Source organism: Brienomyrus brachyistius, unplaced genomic scaffold, assembly GCF_023856365.1.
Source record: "Brienomyrus brachyistius isolate T26 unplaced genomic scaffold, BBRACH_0.4 scaffold45, whole genome shotgun sequence".
Lineage (NCBI taxonomy): Eukaryota > Metazoa > Chordata > Actinopteri > Osteoglossiformes > Mormyridae > Brienomyrus > Brienomyrus brachyistius.
The window spans coordinates 497,937-514,561 of record NW_026042320.1 but is presented as its reverse complement, the minus strand read 5'-3'; the positions used below and the strand labels follow the sequence as shown (position 1 = coordinate 514,561).

Here is a 16,625-nt window from a genome sequence, read left to right as displayed (position 1 = left end):
ATTATCTGCATGCTCTGTGGGCCTGTATACCTGCTCACAGTGTACAATGGGTGTCACAGATAATTATCTGCATGCTCTGTGGGCCTGTATACCTGCTCACAGTGCACAATGGGTGTCAAAGATAATTATCTGCATGCTCTGTGGGCCTGTATACCTGATCACAGTGTACAATGGGTGTCACAGATAATTAGCTGCATGTTCTGTTGGCCTGTATACCTGCTCACAGTGTACAATGGGTGTCACAGATAATTAGCTGCATGTTCTGTTGGCCTGTATACCTGCTCACAGTGTACAATGGGTGTCACAGATAATTATCTGCATGCTCTGTGGGCCTGTATACCTGCTCACAGTGCACCATGGGTGTCAAAGATAATTATCTGCATGTTCTGTTGGCCTGTATACCTGCTCACAGTGTACAATGGGTGTCACAGGTAATTATCTGCATGCTCTGTGGGCCTGTATACCTGCTCACAGTGCACCATGGGTGTCACAGATAATTATCTGCATGCTCTGTTGGCCTGTATACCTGCTCACAGTGTACAATGGGTGTCGCAGATAATTATCTGCATGCTCTGTTGGCCTGTTTACCTGCTCACAGTGCACCATGGGTGTCACAGATAATTATCTGCATGCTCTGTGGGCCTGTATACCTGCTCAAAGTGCACCATGGGTGTCAAAGATAATTATCTGCATACTCTGTGGGCCTGTATACCTGCTCACAGTGCACCATGGGTGTCACAGATAATTATCTGCATGCTCTGTTGGCCTGTATACCTGCTCACAGTGCACCATGGGTGTCACAGATAATTATCTGCATGCTCTGTGGGCCTGTATATCTGCTCACAGTGCACCATGGGTGTCACAGATAATTATCTGCATGCTCTGTGGGCCTGTATACCTGCTCACAGTGCACCATGGGTGTCACAGATAATTATCTGCATGCTCTGTGGGCCTGTCTACCTGCTCACAGTGTACCATGGGTGTCAAAGATAATTATCTGCATGCTCTGTGGGCCTGTATACCTGCTCACAGTGTACAATGGGTGTCACAGATAATTATCTGCATGCTCTGTGGGCCTGTATACCTGCTCACAGTGCACAATGGGTGTCAAAGATAATTATCTGCATGCTCTGTGGGCCTGTATACCTGATCACAGTGCACAATGGGTGTCACAGATAATTAGCTGCATGTTCTGTTGGCCTGTATACCTGCTCACAGTGTACAATGGGTGTCACAGATAATTATCTGCATGCTCTGTGGGCCTGTATACCTGCTCACAGTGCACCATGGGTGTCAAAGATAATTATCTGCATGCTCTGTGGGCCTGTATACCTGCTCACAGTGTACAATGGGTGTCACAGATAATTATCTGCATGCTCTGTGGGCCTGTATACCTGCTCACAGTGCACCATAGGTGTCAAAGATAATTATCTGCATGCTCTGTGGGCCTGTATACCTGCTCACAGTGTACAACGGGTGTCACAGATAATTATCTGCATGCTCTGTGGGCCTGTATACCTGCTCACAGTGCACAATGGGTGTCAAAGATAATTATCTGCATGCTCTGTGGGCCTGTATACCTGCTCACAGTGTACAATGGGTGTCACAGATAATTATCTGCATGTTCTGTTGGCCTGTATACCTGCTCACAGTGTACAATGGGTGTCACAGATAATTATCTGCATGCTCTGTGGGCCTGTATACCTGCTCACAGTGCACCATGGGTGTCAAAGATAATTATCTGCATGCTCTGTGGGCCTGTATACCTGCTCACAGTGTACAATGGGTGTCACAGATAATTATCTGCATGCTCTGTGGGCCTGTATACCTGCTCACAGTGCACCATGGGTGTCAAAGATAATTATCTGCATGCTCTGTGGGCCTGTATACCTGCTCACAGTGCACCATGGGTGTCACAGGTAATTATCTGCATGCTCTGTGGGCCTGTATACCTGCTCACAGTGCACCATGGGTGTCAAAGATAATTATCTGCATGCTCTGTGGGCCTGTATACCTGATCACAGTGCACAATGGGTGTCACAGATAATTAGCTGCATGTTCTGTTGGCCTGTATACCTGCTCACAGTGTACAATGGGTGTCACAGATAATTATCTGCATGCTCTGTGGGCCTGTATACCTGCTCACAGTGTGCAATGGGTGTCACATATAATTATCTGCATGCTCTGTTGGCCTGTATACCTGCTCACAGTGTACAATGGGTGTCACAGATAATTATCTGCATGCTCTGTGGGCCTGTATACCTGCTCACAGTGCACCATGGGTGTCACAGATAATCATCTGCATGCTCTGTGGGCCTGTATACCTGCTCACAGTGCGCAATGGGTGTCACATATAATTATCTGCATGCTCTGTTGGCCTGTATACCTGCTCACAGTGTACAATGGGTGTCACAGATAATTATCTGCATGCTCTGTGGGCCTGTATACCTGCTCACAGTGTACAATGGGTGTCACAGATAATTATCTGCATGCTCTGTTGGCCTGTATACCTGCTCACAGTGCACCATGGGTGTCACAGATAATTATCTGCATGCTCTGTTGGCCTGTATACCTGCTCACAGTGTACAATGGGTGTCACAGATAATTATCTGCATGCTCTGTGGGCCTGTATACCTGCTCACAGTGCACCATGGGTGTCACAGATAATTATCTGCATGCTCTGTGGGCCTGGATACCTGCTCACAGTGTACAATGGGTGTCACAGATAATTATCTGCATGCTCTGTGGGCCTGTATACCTGCTCACAGTGCACCATGGGTGTCACAGGTAATTATTTGCATGCTCTGTGGGCCTGTATACCTGCTCACAGTGCACCATGGGTGTCACAGATAATTATCTGCATGCTCTGTTGGCCTGTATACCTGCTCACAGTGTACAATGGGTGTCACAGATAATTATCTGCATGCTCTGTTGGCCTGTATACCTGCTCACAGTGTACAATGGGTGTCACAGATAATTATCTGCATGCTCTGTGGGCCTGTATACCTGCTCACAGTGCACCATGGGTGTCAAAGATAATTATCTGCATGCTCTGTGGGCCTGTATACCTGCTCACAGTGTACAATGGGTGTCACAGATAATTATCTGCATGCTCTGTGGGCCTGTATACCTGCTCACAGTGCACCATGGGTGTCAAAGATAATTATCTGCATGCTCTGTGGGCCTGTATACCTGCTCACAGTGCACCATGGGTGTCACAGGTAATTATCTGCATGCTCTGTGGGCCTGTATACCTGCTCACAGTGCACCATGGGTGTCAAAGATAATTATCTGCATGCTCTGTGGGCCTGTATACCTGATCACAGTGCACAATGGGTGTCACAGATAATTAGCTGCATGTTCTGTTGGCCTGTATACCTGCTCACAGTGTACAATGGGTGTCACAGATAATTATCTGCATGCTCTGTGGGCCTGTATACCTGCTCACAGTGTGCAATGGGTGTCACATATAATTATCTGCATGCTCTGTTGGCCTGTATACCTGCTCACAGTGTACAATGGGTGTCACAGATAATTATCTGCATGCTCTGTGGGCCTGTATACCTGCTCACAGTGCACCATGGGTGTCACAGATAATCATCTGCATGCTCTGTGGGCCTGTATACCTGCTCACAGTGCGCAATGGGTGTCACATATAATTATCTGCATGCTCTGTTGGCCTGTATACCTGCTCACAGTGTACAATGGGTGTCACAGATAATTATCTGCATGCTCTGTGGGCCTGTATACCTGCTCACAGTGTACAATGGGTGTCACAGATAATTATCTGCATGCTCTGTTGGCCTGTATACCTGCTCACAGTGCACCATGGGTGTCACAGATAATTATCTGCATGCTCTGTTGGCCTGTATACCTGCTCACAGTGTACAATGGGTGTCACAGATAATTATCTGCATGCTCTGTGGGCCTGTATACCTGCTCACAGTGCACCATGGGTGTCACAGATAATTATCTGCATGCTCTGTGGGCCTGGATACCTGCTCACAGTGTACAATGGGTGTCACAGATAATTATCTGCATGCTCTGTGGGCCTGTATACCTGCTCACAGTGCACCATGGGTGTCACAGGTAATTATTTGCATGCTCTGTGGGCCTGTATACCTGCTCACAGTGCACCATGGGTGTCACAGATAATTATCTGCATGCTCTGTTGGCCTGTATACCTGCTCACAGTGTACAATGGGTGTCACAGATAATTATCTGCATGCTCTGTGGGCCTGTATACCTGCTCACAGTGCACCATAGGTGTCACAGATAATTATCTGCATGCTCTGTTGGCCTGTATACCTGCTCACAGTGTACAATGGGTGTCACAGATAATTATCTGCATGCTCTGTTGGCCTGTATACCTGCTCACAGTGCACCATGGGTGTCACAGATAATTATCTGCATGCTCTGTTGGCCTGTATACCTGCTCACAGTGTACAATGGGTGTCACAGATAATTATCTGCATGCTCTGTGGGCTTATATACCTGCTCACAGTGCACCATGGGTGTCACAGATAATTATCTGCATGCTCTGTGGGCCTGTATACCTGCTCACAGTGCACCATGGGTGTCACAGGTAATTATCTGCATGCTCTGTGGGCCTGTATACCTGCTCACAGTGCACCATGGGTGTCACAGATAATTATCTGCATGGTCTGTTGGCCTGTATACCTGCTCACAGTGCACCATGGGTGTCACAGATAATTATCTGCATGCTCTGTGGGCCTGTATACCTGCTCACAGTGTGCAATGGGTGTCACATATAATTATCTGCATGCTCTGTTGGCCTGTATACCTGCTCACAGTGTACAATGGGTGTCACAGATAATTATCTGCATGCTCTGTGGGCCTTTATACCTGCTCACAGTGCACCATGGGTGTCACAGATAATTATCTGCATGCTCTGTGGGCCTGTATACCTGCTCACAGTGTGCAATGGGTGTCACATATAATTATCTGCATGCTCTGTTGGCCTGTATACCTGCTCACAGTGTACAATGGGTGTCACAGATAATTATCTGCATGCTCTGTGGGCCTGTATACCTGCTCACAGTGTACAATGGGTGTCACAGATAATTATCTGCATGCTCTGTTGGCCTGTATACCTGCTCACAGTGCACCATGGGTGTCACAGATAATTATCTGCATGCTCTGTTGGCCTGTATACCTGCTCACAGTGTACAATGGGTGTCACAGATAATTATCTGCATGCTCTGTGGGCCTGTATACCTGCTCACAGTGCACCATGGGTGTCACAGATAATTATCTGCATGCTCTGTTGGCCTGTATTCCTGCTCACAGTGTACAATGGGTGTCACAGATAATTATCTGCATGCTCTGTGGGCCTGTATACCTGCTCACAGTGCACCATGGGTGTCACAGATAATTTTCTGCCTGCTCTGTTGGCCTGTATACCTGCTCACAGTGTACAATGGGTGTCACAGATAATTATCTGCATGCTCTGTTGGCCTGTATACCTGCTCACAGTGTACAATGGGTGTCACAGATAATTATCTGCATGCTCTGTTGGCCTGTATACCTGCTCACAGTGCACCATGGGTGTCACAGGTAATTACTGTATATTCTCTATAGGTGAAAGATCTGGACTGCAGACAGGCCAATTTAGCACCCGGACTCTTCTCCCACGAAGCCATGCTGTTGTAATATCTGCAGTATGTGGTTTTGCATTGTCCTGCTGAAATACAGGGTGGGCCATTTATATGGATACACCTTAATAAAATGGGAATGGTTGGTGATATTAACTTCCTGTTTGTGGCACATTAGTATATGTGAGGGGGGAAACTTTTCAAGATGGGTGGTGACCATGGTGGCCATTTTTAAGTCGGCCATTTTGGATCCAACTTTTGTTTTTTCAATAGGAAGAGGGTCATGTGACACATCAAACTTATTGGGAATTTCACAAGAAAAACAATGGTGTGCTTGGTTTTAACGTAACTTTATTCTTTCATGAGAAATTTACAAGTTACTCTTTGTTAACAGCCATTGACATGTCGCAGAGGTTAACACATGAGGAGCGGATAGAAATTGTGTTGATGTCTGGTGAACGCAGTAACCGGGTCATTGTAGCTATTGGTCTGACACTAACCCACATTGGATAGATCCCTCCAAGACTGTTGGAACAAAAAAATTGATGGTATGGTGTGGTGTATGGGGTCGAAAGATAGTGGGGCCATTCTTCATCAATGGAAACCTCAAGGCCACTGGATATGTGAAATTGCTACATGATGATGTGTTTCCCTCTTTATGCACTGAAGCTGGAACGTTCCCTGAGTTTTTCCAGCAAGATGGTGCACCACCACATTATGGGTGTCAGGTCCCAGCATTCCTAGATGAACAGTTTCCTGGAAAGTGGATTGGTCGTCGTGGGCCAGTTTAATGGCCCCCAAGGTCTCCCGATCTGACCCCCTTAGACTTTTATCTTTGGGGTCATCTGAAGGCAATTGTCTATGCTGTGAAGATACGAGATGTGCAGCATATGAAACTACGGATACTGGAAGCCTGTGCTAGCATTTCTCCTGTGGTGTTGCTATCAGTGTGTGAAGAGTGGGAGAAGAGGGTTGCATTGACAATCCAACACAATGGGCAGCACACTGAACACATTTTATAAGTGGTCAGAAACTTGTAAATAACTCATGAAAGAATAAAGTTACGTTAAAACCAAGCACACCATTGTTTTTCTTGTGAAATTCCCAATAAGTTTGATGTGTCACATGACCCTCTTCCTATTGAAAAAACAAAAGTTGGATCCAAAATGGCCGACTTCAAAATGGCCACCATGGTCACCACCCATCTAGAAAAGTTTCCCCCCTCACATATACTAATGTGCCACAAACAGGAAGTTAATATCACCAACCATTCCCATTTTATTAAGGTGTATCCATATAAATGGCCCACCCTGTACACAAGGCCTTCCCTGAAACAGACGTCCTCTGGAGGGGAGCATGTGCTGCTCTAAAACCTTTATATAGCTTTCAGCATTCATAGTTCCTTCCAAAACATGCAACTGCCCATACCGTATGCACTTATGCACCCCCATACCATCAGAGATGCTGGCTTTTGAACTGAACGCTGATAACACACTGGAAGGTCTCCCTCCTCTTTAGCCCGGAGGACACGGCGCCCTTCATTACCAACAAGAATGTCAGATTTGGACTCGTCTGACCATAGAACACCTTCCCACTTTGAAACAGTCCATTTCAAATGAGTCTTGGCCCACAGGACACGATGGCGCTTCTGGACCGTGTTCAGATATGGCTTCCTTTTTGCATGATAGAGCTTTAGCTGGCATCTGCAGATGGCATGGCAGATTGTGTTTACCGACTGTGCTTTCTGGAAGTATTCCTGGGCCCATTTAGTAATGTCATTGACACAATCATGCCCATGAGTGATGCAGAGTCGTCTGAGGGCCCGAAGACCACAGACATCCAATACAGGTCTTCGGCCTTTGAACATTTGTAATATCATCTATGTTCTGTTGTGAATAAAATATAGGCTCATGTGATTTGAAAGTGTTTTATTTGTTATTTCATTCAAGGTGGCATGGTGGTGCAGTGGTTAGTACTGTTGCCTCACACCTCTGGGACCCGGGTTCAAGTCTCCGCCTGGGTCACATGTGTGTGGAGTTTGCATGTTCTCCCCATGTCGTTGTGGGGTTTCCTCCAGGTACTCCGGTTTCCCCCACAGTCCAAAAACATGCTGAGGCTAATTGGAGTTGCTAAATTGCCCGACTGGTATGTGAATGTGCCCTGTGATGGGTTGGCCCCCCATCCCGGGTTGTTCCCTGCCTATTGCTTCCGGGATAGGCTCCGGACCCCCTGCGACCCAGTAGGATAAGCGGTTTGGAAAATGGATGGATGGATGTATGTTTGCAGCAAACTATTTTGTGAATAAAAGCTACCTCAATGCCCACCGCCCCCCTACTTTTTTGCTGTTATTTTTATTAATTATTATTATTACTGTTTGATTCATGTATTGTATGTTTCAGTCATTACAGATATGTATGAAAGTGTGTCTGTGTATGTATGGACATTCATATCTATGTATTAATATACACTGCTCAAAAAAATTGAAGGAACACTTTTTAATCAGAGTATAGCATCAAGTCTATTAAACTTCTGGGATATTGATCTGGTCAGTTAAGTAGCGGAGGGGGTTGTTAATCAGTTTCAGCCACTTTAGTGTTAATGAAATTATCAGCAGGTGAACTAGAGGGGCAACAATGAGACGACCCCCAAACCAGGAATGGTTTAACAGGTGGAGGCCACTGGCATTTTTCCCTCCTCATCTTTTCTGACGGTTTTTTCACTAGTTTTGCATTTGCCGACGGTCAGTGTCACTACTGGTAGCATGAGGCGATACCTGGACCCTACAGAGGTTGCACAGGTAGTCCAACTCCTCCAGGATGGCGCATCAATACGTGCCATTGCCAGAAGGTTTGCTGTGTCTCCCAGCACAATCTCAAGGGCATGGAGGAGATTCCAGGAGACAGGCAGTTATTCAAGGAGAGCTGAACAGGGCCATAGAAGGTCCTTAACCCATCAGCAGGATCGGTATCTGCTCCTTTGTGCAAGGAGGAACAGGATGAACACTGCTGGAGCCCTACAAAATGACCTCCATCAGGCCACTGGTGTGAATGTTTCTGATTGTTTGGTCAGAGACAGACTTCATGAGGGTGGCTTGAGGGCCCAACGTCCTCTAGTGGACCCTGTGCTCACTGCCCAGCACCATGGAGCTCGATTGGCATTTGCCAAAGAATACCAGAATTTGCAGGTCTGCTACTGGTGCCCTGTGCTTTTCACAGATGAGAGCAGGTTCACCCTGAGCACATGTGACAGACGTGAAAGGGTCTGGAGAAGCCATGGAGAACGTTATGCTGGCTGCAGCATTGTTCAGCATGACCGGTTTGGTGGTGGGTCAGTGATGGTCTGGGGAGGCATATCCATGGAGGGACGCACAGTCCTCTACAGGCTAGACAACGGCACCTTGACTGCCATTAGGTATCAGGATGAAATCCTTGAACCCATATGCTGGTGCGGTGGGTCCTGGGTTCCTCCTGGTGCACGACAATGTGGCAAGAGCATATAGGCAGTTCCTGGAGGATGAAGGAATTGATACCATTGACTGCCCCCCACGGACATTATGTTTCGTCCATTTGATGCCACCAGGTTGCACCTCCGACTGTCCAGAAGCTCAGTGATACCCTGGTCCAGATGTGAGAGGAGATCCCCCAGGACATCATCCATGGTCTCATTAGGACCATGCCCCGACATTGTCAGGCATGCATACAACCACGTGGGGACCATACAAAGTACTGAGTATGATTCTGAGTTACTGTAATGAAATTTCAACAAAATGGACTAGCCTGCCACATAATTTTTCACTTTGATTTCCGGGGTGTCTTTAAATTCAGCCGTCTGTAGGTTGATAATTTCATTTCCATCAAACGATGTGGCATCCTTTCGTTCCTAACACATTACCCAGTCTACATCAGTATAGATATCCAGCATGATTTTTTTTCCCCCATTGATATCTGATGTGTTTTCAAAGTGTTCCTTAAATTTTTTTGAGGAGTGTATATGTGTGATAATTTTTTATTTACTAATTTCTTTTTGACAATTACGGCTCCAATCATCCACAATCATCATATATAAATAGAATCCTTCGTTTTTTACTTTTTTGCATTTATCTCCTTTTCTTTTCCTCTCCCCTCTACGACTCCTCACATTAAATACTGACTTCATTCGCCCCCCCCATTCCTGCCACTTCAACTAGCCTCTACATTGGGGTAGTGGTTCTTTTCACCTGTGCCTCTGGGTGGGGCAGGTCACCTAGTGCACTGGGGGTGGGGTGTCACAGACACTCTCACAGACACATACCCTGTCACAGACACTCTCACAGATACATACACTGTCACAGACAATCTCACACACGCGTACCCTGCCACAGACACTCTCACACACACGTATCCTATCGCAGACACTCACACACGCGTACCCTGTCACAGACACTCTCACACACACGTACCCTGCCTCAGACAGTCTCACACACACTTACCCTTCCACAGACACACTAACACACATATACCCTGCCGCAGACACTTTCATACACGCGTAACCTACCACAGACACTCTCATACACACGTACCCTGTCACAGACACTCTCACACACACATACCCTGCCACAGACACTCTCACACACGCGTACACTGCCGCAGACACTCTCACACACGCGTACCCTTCCACAGACACACTAACACACACATACCCTGTCACAGACACTCTCACACACACGTACCCTGCCACAGACACTCTCATACACACGTACCCTGTCACAGACACTCTCACACACACGTACCCTGCCACAGACACTCTCATACACACGTACCCTGTCACAGACACTCTCACACACACGTACCCTGTCACAGACACTCTCATACACACGTACCATGTCACAGACACTCTCACACACACGTACCCTGTAACAGACACTCTCACACACACGTACCCTGTCACAGACACTCTCACACACACGTACCCTGCCACAGACACTCTCACACACACGTACCCTGTCACAGACACTCTCACACACACGTACCCTGCCACAGACACTCTCATACACACGTACCCTGTCACAGACACTCTCACACACACGTACCCTGTCACAGACACTCTCATACACACGTACCATGTCACAGACACTCTCACACACACGTACCCTGTCACAGACACTCTCACACACACGTACCCTGCCACAGACACTCTCACACACACGTACCCTGTCACAGACACTCTCACACACACGTACCCTGTCACAGACACACTAACACACACATACCCTGTCACAGACACACTAACACACACATACCCTGTCACAGACACTCTCACACACACGTACCCTGCCGCAGACACTCTCACACACACGTACCCTGCCACAGACACTCTCACAGACACGTACCCTGCCACAGACACTCTCACACACGCGTACCGTGTCACAGACACTCTCACACACACGTACCCTGCCAGACACTCTCATACACACGTACCCTGCCACAGACACTCTCACACACACGTACTCTGCCGCAGACACTCTCACACACACGTATCCTGCCACAGACACTCTCACACACACGTACCCTGTCACAGACACTCTCACACACACGTACCCTGTCACAGACACTCTCACACACATACCCTGCCAGACACTCTCACACACACGTATCCTGCCACAGACACTCTCACACACACGTACCCTGCCACAGACACTATCATACACATGTACCCTGCCACAGACACTCTCATACACATGTACCCTGTCACAGACACTCTCACACACATACCCTGCCAGACACTCTCACACACACATACCCTGCCAGACACTCTCACACACACATAACCTGCCACAGACACTCTCACACACACGTACCCTGCCACAGACACTCTCACACATGCATACCCTGTCACAGACACTCTCACACACACATACCCTGCCAGACACTCTCACACACACGTACCCTGCCACAGACACTCTGACACACACATACCCTGCCAGACACTCTCACACACACATACCCTGCCACAGACACTCTCACACACACGTACCCTGCCACAGACACTGTCACACACATGTACCCTGCCACAGACACTCTCATACACATGTACCCTGCCACAGACACTCTCACACACACGGACTCTGCCGCAGACACTCTCACACACATGTATCCTTCAAATACATCGTCCACCGTGATTCACCCACATTATTGTTGTGCCACAGGTGAACTGCACAAACATGTTTTTTCACTGATCACTTATATAACTTGTTTCTCACAGAAAGAGCTAGAACACCTATCTTGCCTTTCCCAGCGGAAAGGGAGGCTTATCTTTTCTCTCCCAGGGGAAAAGGGAAAGCCTTGCCCAAAATGCTTCATAACCGCAAGCGCAAACAGCCTCACCTGGACAGGAATTGGAGAATAAAGAGCATATTCCCTGAGGAAGGGGGTGAGCCTGGCCAGCTCGCCCCCTCCCCGCACGCGTACCACTCCAGATTTAGCATAAAGGAAGGGGGAGAGCTCAGCACTGACCGGAGATCAGCCGTGGGATAGAGCGCGCATCGCCCGGCACTTCTCAGGAATCACATGTTGGTCTCCTGCCAGGACTGAAAGGGGCTCCCCAGTCCGTGTGTAAAGGTGGGTGATTATAGCACGTCCGAGTGTAGATGGCTTGTGGCTACTTTTTCATTTTATTAATTAGTGGGATTACCTATCATCCATCCATCCATCCATTTTCCAAACCACTTATCCTACTGGGTCGCGGGGGGTCCGGAGCCTATCCCGGAAGCAATGGGCACGAGGCAGGGAACAACCCAGGATGGGGGGCCAGCCCATCGCAGGGCACACTCACACACCATGCACTCACACACGCATTCCTATGGGCAATTTAGCAAGTCCAATTAGCCTCAGCATGTTTTTGGACTGTGGGGGGAAACCGGAGTACCCAGAGGAAACCCCACGACGACATGGGGAGAACATGCAATCTCCATACACATGTGACCCAGGCGGAGACTCGAACCCGGGTCCCAGAGGTATGAGGTAACAGTGCTAACCACTGCACCACCATGCTGCCCCCGATTACCTATCAATGCTTATGAAATATATCATAATTTTGTGTATATTTTAAGAAATATTTCTGAACGGACCAAAGCGAACCTGATTGTTCCTTCGACATCCCTATATCCCCCTCTCACATTAAAACAATATTCTAGGTGGGGTCTTACCAAGGAATTGTATAATCTTAGCATCACTTCATTTAAATTAAACTCCACACACCTAGAGATGTAACCCAACATCCTATTGGCCTTTTTAATTGCTTCCCCACACTGGCGAGAGTGGGACATGGAAGCATCAACATACACACTGAGGTCTTTCTCATAATCAGCTACCTTTATTTCAGAGGAACCCATAAAAAATCTGTACTTTATATTTCTGCTCCCTGCATGGATTACCTTACATTTATCTACATTAAATTTAATCTGCCAGGTATCAGCCCAGTCGCTAATTAAATCAAGATCCCGTTGTAGCCTCTCCGCTGCCAGATCAGTATTTGCTACATCATCCACCTTGGTGTCGTCTGCAAATTTAACTAGTTTACTGTATGTATTGGTGTCAATATCATTAATGTAAAATAGGATCAATAGTGGTCCTAAAATTGAACCCTGCGGTACCCCACTATGAACGCAGGCCCACTGTGACATTGTGCCTCTAATAACTACCTGCTGCTTCCTTTCTGTTAACCAGTTTTCAATCCAAGATGCTACAGTTCCTAAAATCCCTGCAGCTTTGAGCTTAAGCAAGAGCTGTTTGAGGGGGACAACATCAAAGGTCTTCTGCAAATGTAAGTACTTTTTGTGACCAAGTTCTATTTTTGCTTCCTCAAAGAACTCAAGTAGATTAGTTAAACAGGATCTACTTCTCCTAAATCCAGGTTGGCTACCCCTCAGAATGTTATTTGTATCCAGGTTATTTGTATCCATAACATTTCCAGTTATGCAAGTTAAAGTAATTGGCCTATAGTTTACTGGATTACATCTATCCCCTTTTTTGAATATGGGTGTTATATTAGCATACTTCCAATCATAAGGTACCACACGTGCAAATAAGGATTTCGGAAACAGTAAAGTTAAAGGTTGGCTAATAATAACCCTCATCTATTTTAAAACTATAGGTAAGATGCCATCAGGACCCTGTGATTTATTTATTTTGAGCTTAGCTAGGTTTTGTACCACATCAGCCTCAGTTATACATACATGCCCTCTGCAATTATTGGCAGCCCTTTGTACAAGGGGTAAGAAAAAATCCACCTTCTGGTGAAGTTGCTTCATCTCACACGGAAAAAAATGAGAAAAATCCAACCTTTACTTAAAATCAATTTATTTGAAGGAAAATCAAATCCTTCATCAATAAATAATTATTTTTAACAAAAACACATGAGCCACGATTATTGGCAGCCCTGCAAATTATAGTGAACACTGTGACGCCCCCTCCGTCCGCTCCTCGTGTGTGCCACGCCCCTAATTACGCACGTGTGATTCCCTGATTGTGCCCAGTCGCGTCATGTTCTTTTCTGATTAGTTCCCTGTATTTAAGTCTCTGTTGTACACTAACCCGTTGTCTGTCATTGACGTTACCTGCCGTTTGTCCCTGCCTGCGTTTCCATCCTGCCCTATTCCCAATTAAACCCTCGTTTGCCCCGTTTACCGCCTTCCTGCCTGGTCCTTCCTGCCCACCTGCCTTACCCGAATTTACGTAGCGTGACAAACACAATGTAACTGAAGCATGTTTCCCATGTAAATTATACATATTTGAGTTGATTGAAGTGAATAGGAACCTTCAAGCTGTAATCCATGACTTCCTGAGTAACTGGGGTACAAACATGAGGAGACACAGAGGCCAAATTCCCTTAGTCATCCATAAACATGGGAAAGATAAGAGACACACAGACCAAATGAGGGAGAAGTGTGCTGACCTTCATAAGTCAGGGAATGGGGATTAAAAAATAGCTACTCGCCTTAAAATGCCCATTTCTACTGTTAGGGCAATAATTAAAAAGTGGACATCAACTGGAACTGTTAGAAACCTGCCTGAAAGAGGAGCCAAGTTTATTTTGCCCCCACATACAGTGAGGATGATCGTAAGAGAGACAAAAAATCCCCAAGGATGACTGTTAGTCAATTACCAGACAAAGTAAAATCTTGGGGTTACCACGTCTCCAAAAAACCATCAGATGCCCCCTTCATGCTAACAGACGTTTTGAAAGTTATGACAGAAAGAAGCTTTTTCTGTCAGTTACTTAAAATGTTAGAGCCAGGAGTTTGCAAAACATTATACAACTTTGACTAGAATGAAATTCAATGATCAGATGAAATAAAAATGGAGCTTTTGGGCAATAAACATTCAAGGTGGGTTTGGCGTAAAAAGAAGGATGGTTATAATGAAATGAACCTTATCCCAACTGTAAGATATGGTGGAGGTTCTGTGATGTTGTGGAGCTGATTTTCCTCCAAAAACCCTGGAAACCTCGTTAGGGTACATGGCACTATGGGGTCCATGAAATACCAGGACATTTTATATCAAAATTTGGCTGCTGCTGCTGCCAGGAAACAAAAACTGGGCCTTCATTGGATCTTCCAGCAGGACGGTGATCCTAAGCACATGTCCAAATCAACATTAAAATGGTCAGCTGACCGCAGAATCAAGCTTCTGCCATGGCCACCTCAGTCCCCTGACCTGAACCCCACTGAAAACCTGTGGGCTGAGCTGAAGAGGAGACGGCCGAGGACCCTGGGTGATCTGGGGAGATTCTGTAAAGAGGAATGGTCTCAGATGCCCTGCTCTGTATTCTCCAACCTTATAAAATGTCATAGGAGACTCAGTGCTGTTAAACTGGCAAAGGGAGGCTGTACAGAGTATTAAAAGCAGGGCTGCCAATAATCGTGGCACATGTGTTTTTGTTGAAAATAATTATTTCTTGATGAAGGATTTGTTTTTCTTTGAATAAATTTATTTCAATGAAAGGTTGGATTTTTCTCATTTTTTTCAGTGTGAGATGAAGCTGCTTCGCCAAAAGGTGGATTTTTGTCTAACCCTTTTTACAAATCTTTACAAGGGGCCAATAATTGTGGAGGGACTGTATATTGTTTAAATACGACACTGTATTTGTACTAAATGGTGGTAAGTTAAGCATGTCCTCTACTGTCAACACCCGTGTAAAATAATCATTAAACTCATTTACTATATAAATTTTAATTTTCAATTATAAGGCCCTTACTATCCTGCAGATGAGTGAGTTCAGCTTTTAGAGCTCTTTTGGAGTTAAAATATTGGAAGAAACTTATAATGCCATCCTTAACCTCCAATGCAATCTTCCTTTCGACATTCCACTTACTGTAGCGAGTCTAATGTTATTTTTTAAGTCAACCTGTAGACTTAGATACTCCTGCTTTATTTTGAAATCACTAGCTATGTTCCACCTTATTATCTCCAGTGTACAGTGTGAAATACCCAGTAATACTGACCTCAGTATCTCCAGTTTACAGTGTGGAATACTCAGTAAAACTGACCTCAGTATCTCTAGTTTACAGTGTGGAATACCCAGTAATACTGACCTCAGTATCTCCAGTTTACAGTGTAAGTCCCCCAGTCCAGCAGAGAGCAGCTTCACTCCTGAGTCCTGCAGGTCATTGTCACTCAGGTCCAGCTCTCTCAGGGGTGAGGAGTTTGATCTGAGAGCTGAAGACAGCACTTCACAGTGTTTATCTATGAGATCACAGCTGTTCAGCCTGAAACAGAAAACACTTTAAGACACAGACATATACACATCCTACACATTAGTAAAATACAAAGCATTACAATAAGCATTTGTTTTCATTATAATTAGCAGCACAGCTTACACTTCAAAATGAATTATAGTCTGCAGAGTGTTCTGTGCGTCCTGACAATCTGCTGCAGTCACATGATCACTAATTGTGAGTCAGTGCACCTTTGCTCAAAACTAGAGGTAAAAACATTAAGTACAAGCTATAGGAATACATAGGAACACATCAAC

The 16,625-nt window shown here is 46.0% G+C and overlaps 1 long non-coding RNA gene across 2 annotated transcripts; it reads right to left on the bottom strand.

Moving 5' to 3' along the window:
* Positions 1–3,645: 3,645 nt before the first annotated feature.
* LOC125723086 (uncharacterized) lies at positions 3,646–5,389 on the bottom strand. Of its 2 annotated transcripts, none has more exons than XR_007386725.1 (3): positions 4,867–5,389; positions 4,495–4,804; positions 3,646–3,812 (listed from the first exon to the last, which is right to left on the bottom strand). It is a non-coding gene; the product is annotated as an uncharacterized LOC125723086 (long non-coding RNA). The 2 variants fall into 2 exon arrangements; XR_007386726.1 differs by lacking the exon at positions 3,646–3,812 and adding an exon at positions 4,206–4,370.
* Between the last annotated feature and the right edge of the window lie 11,236 nt (positions 5,390–16,625).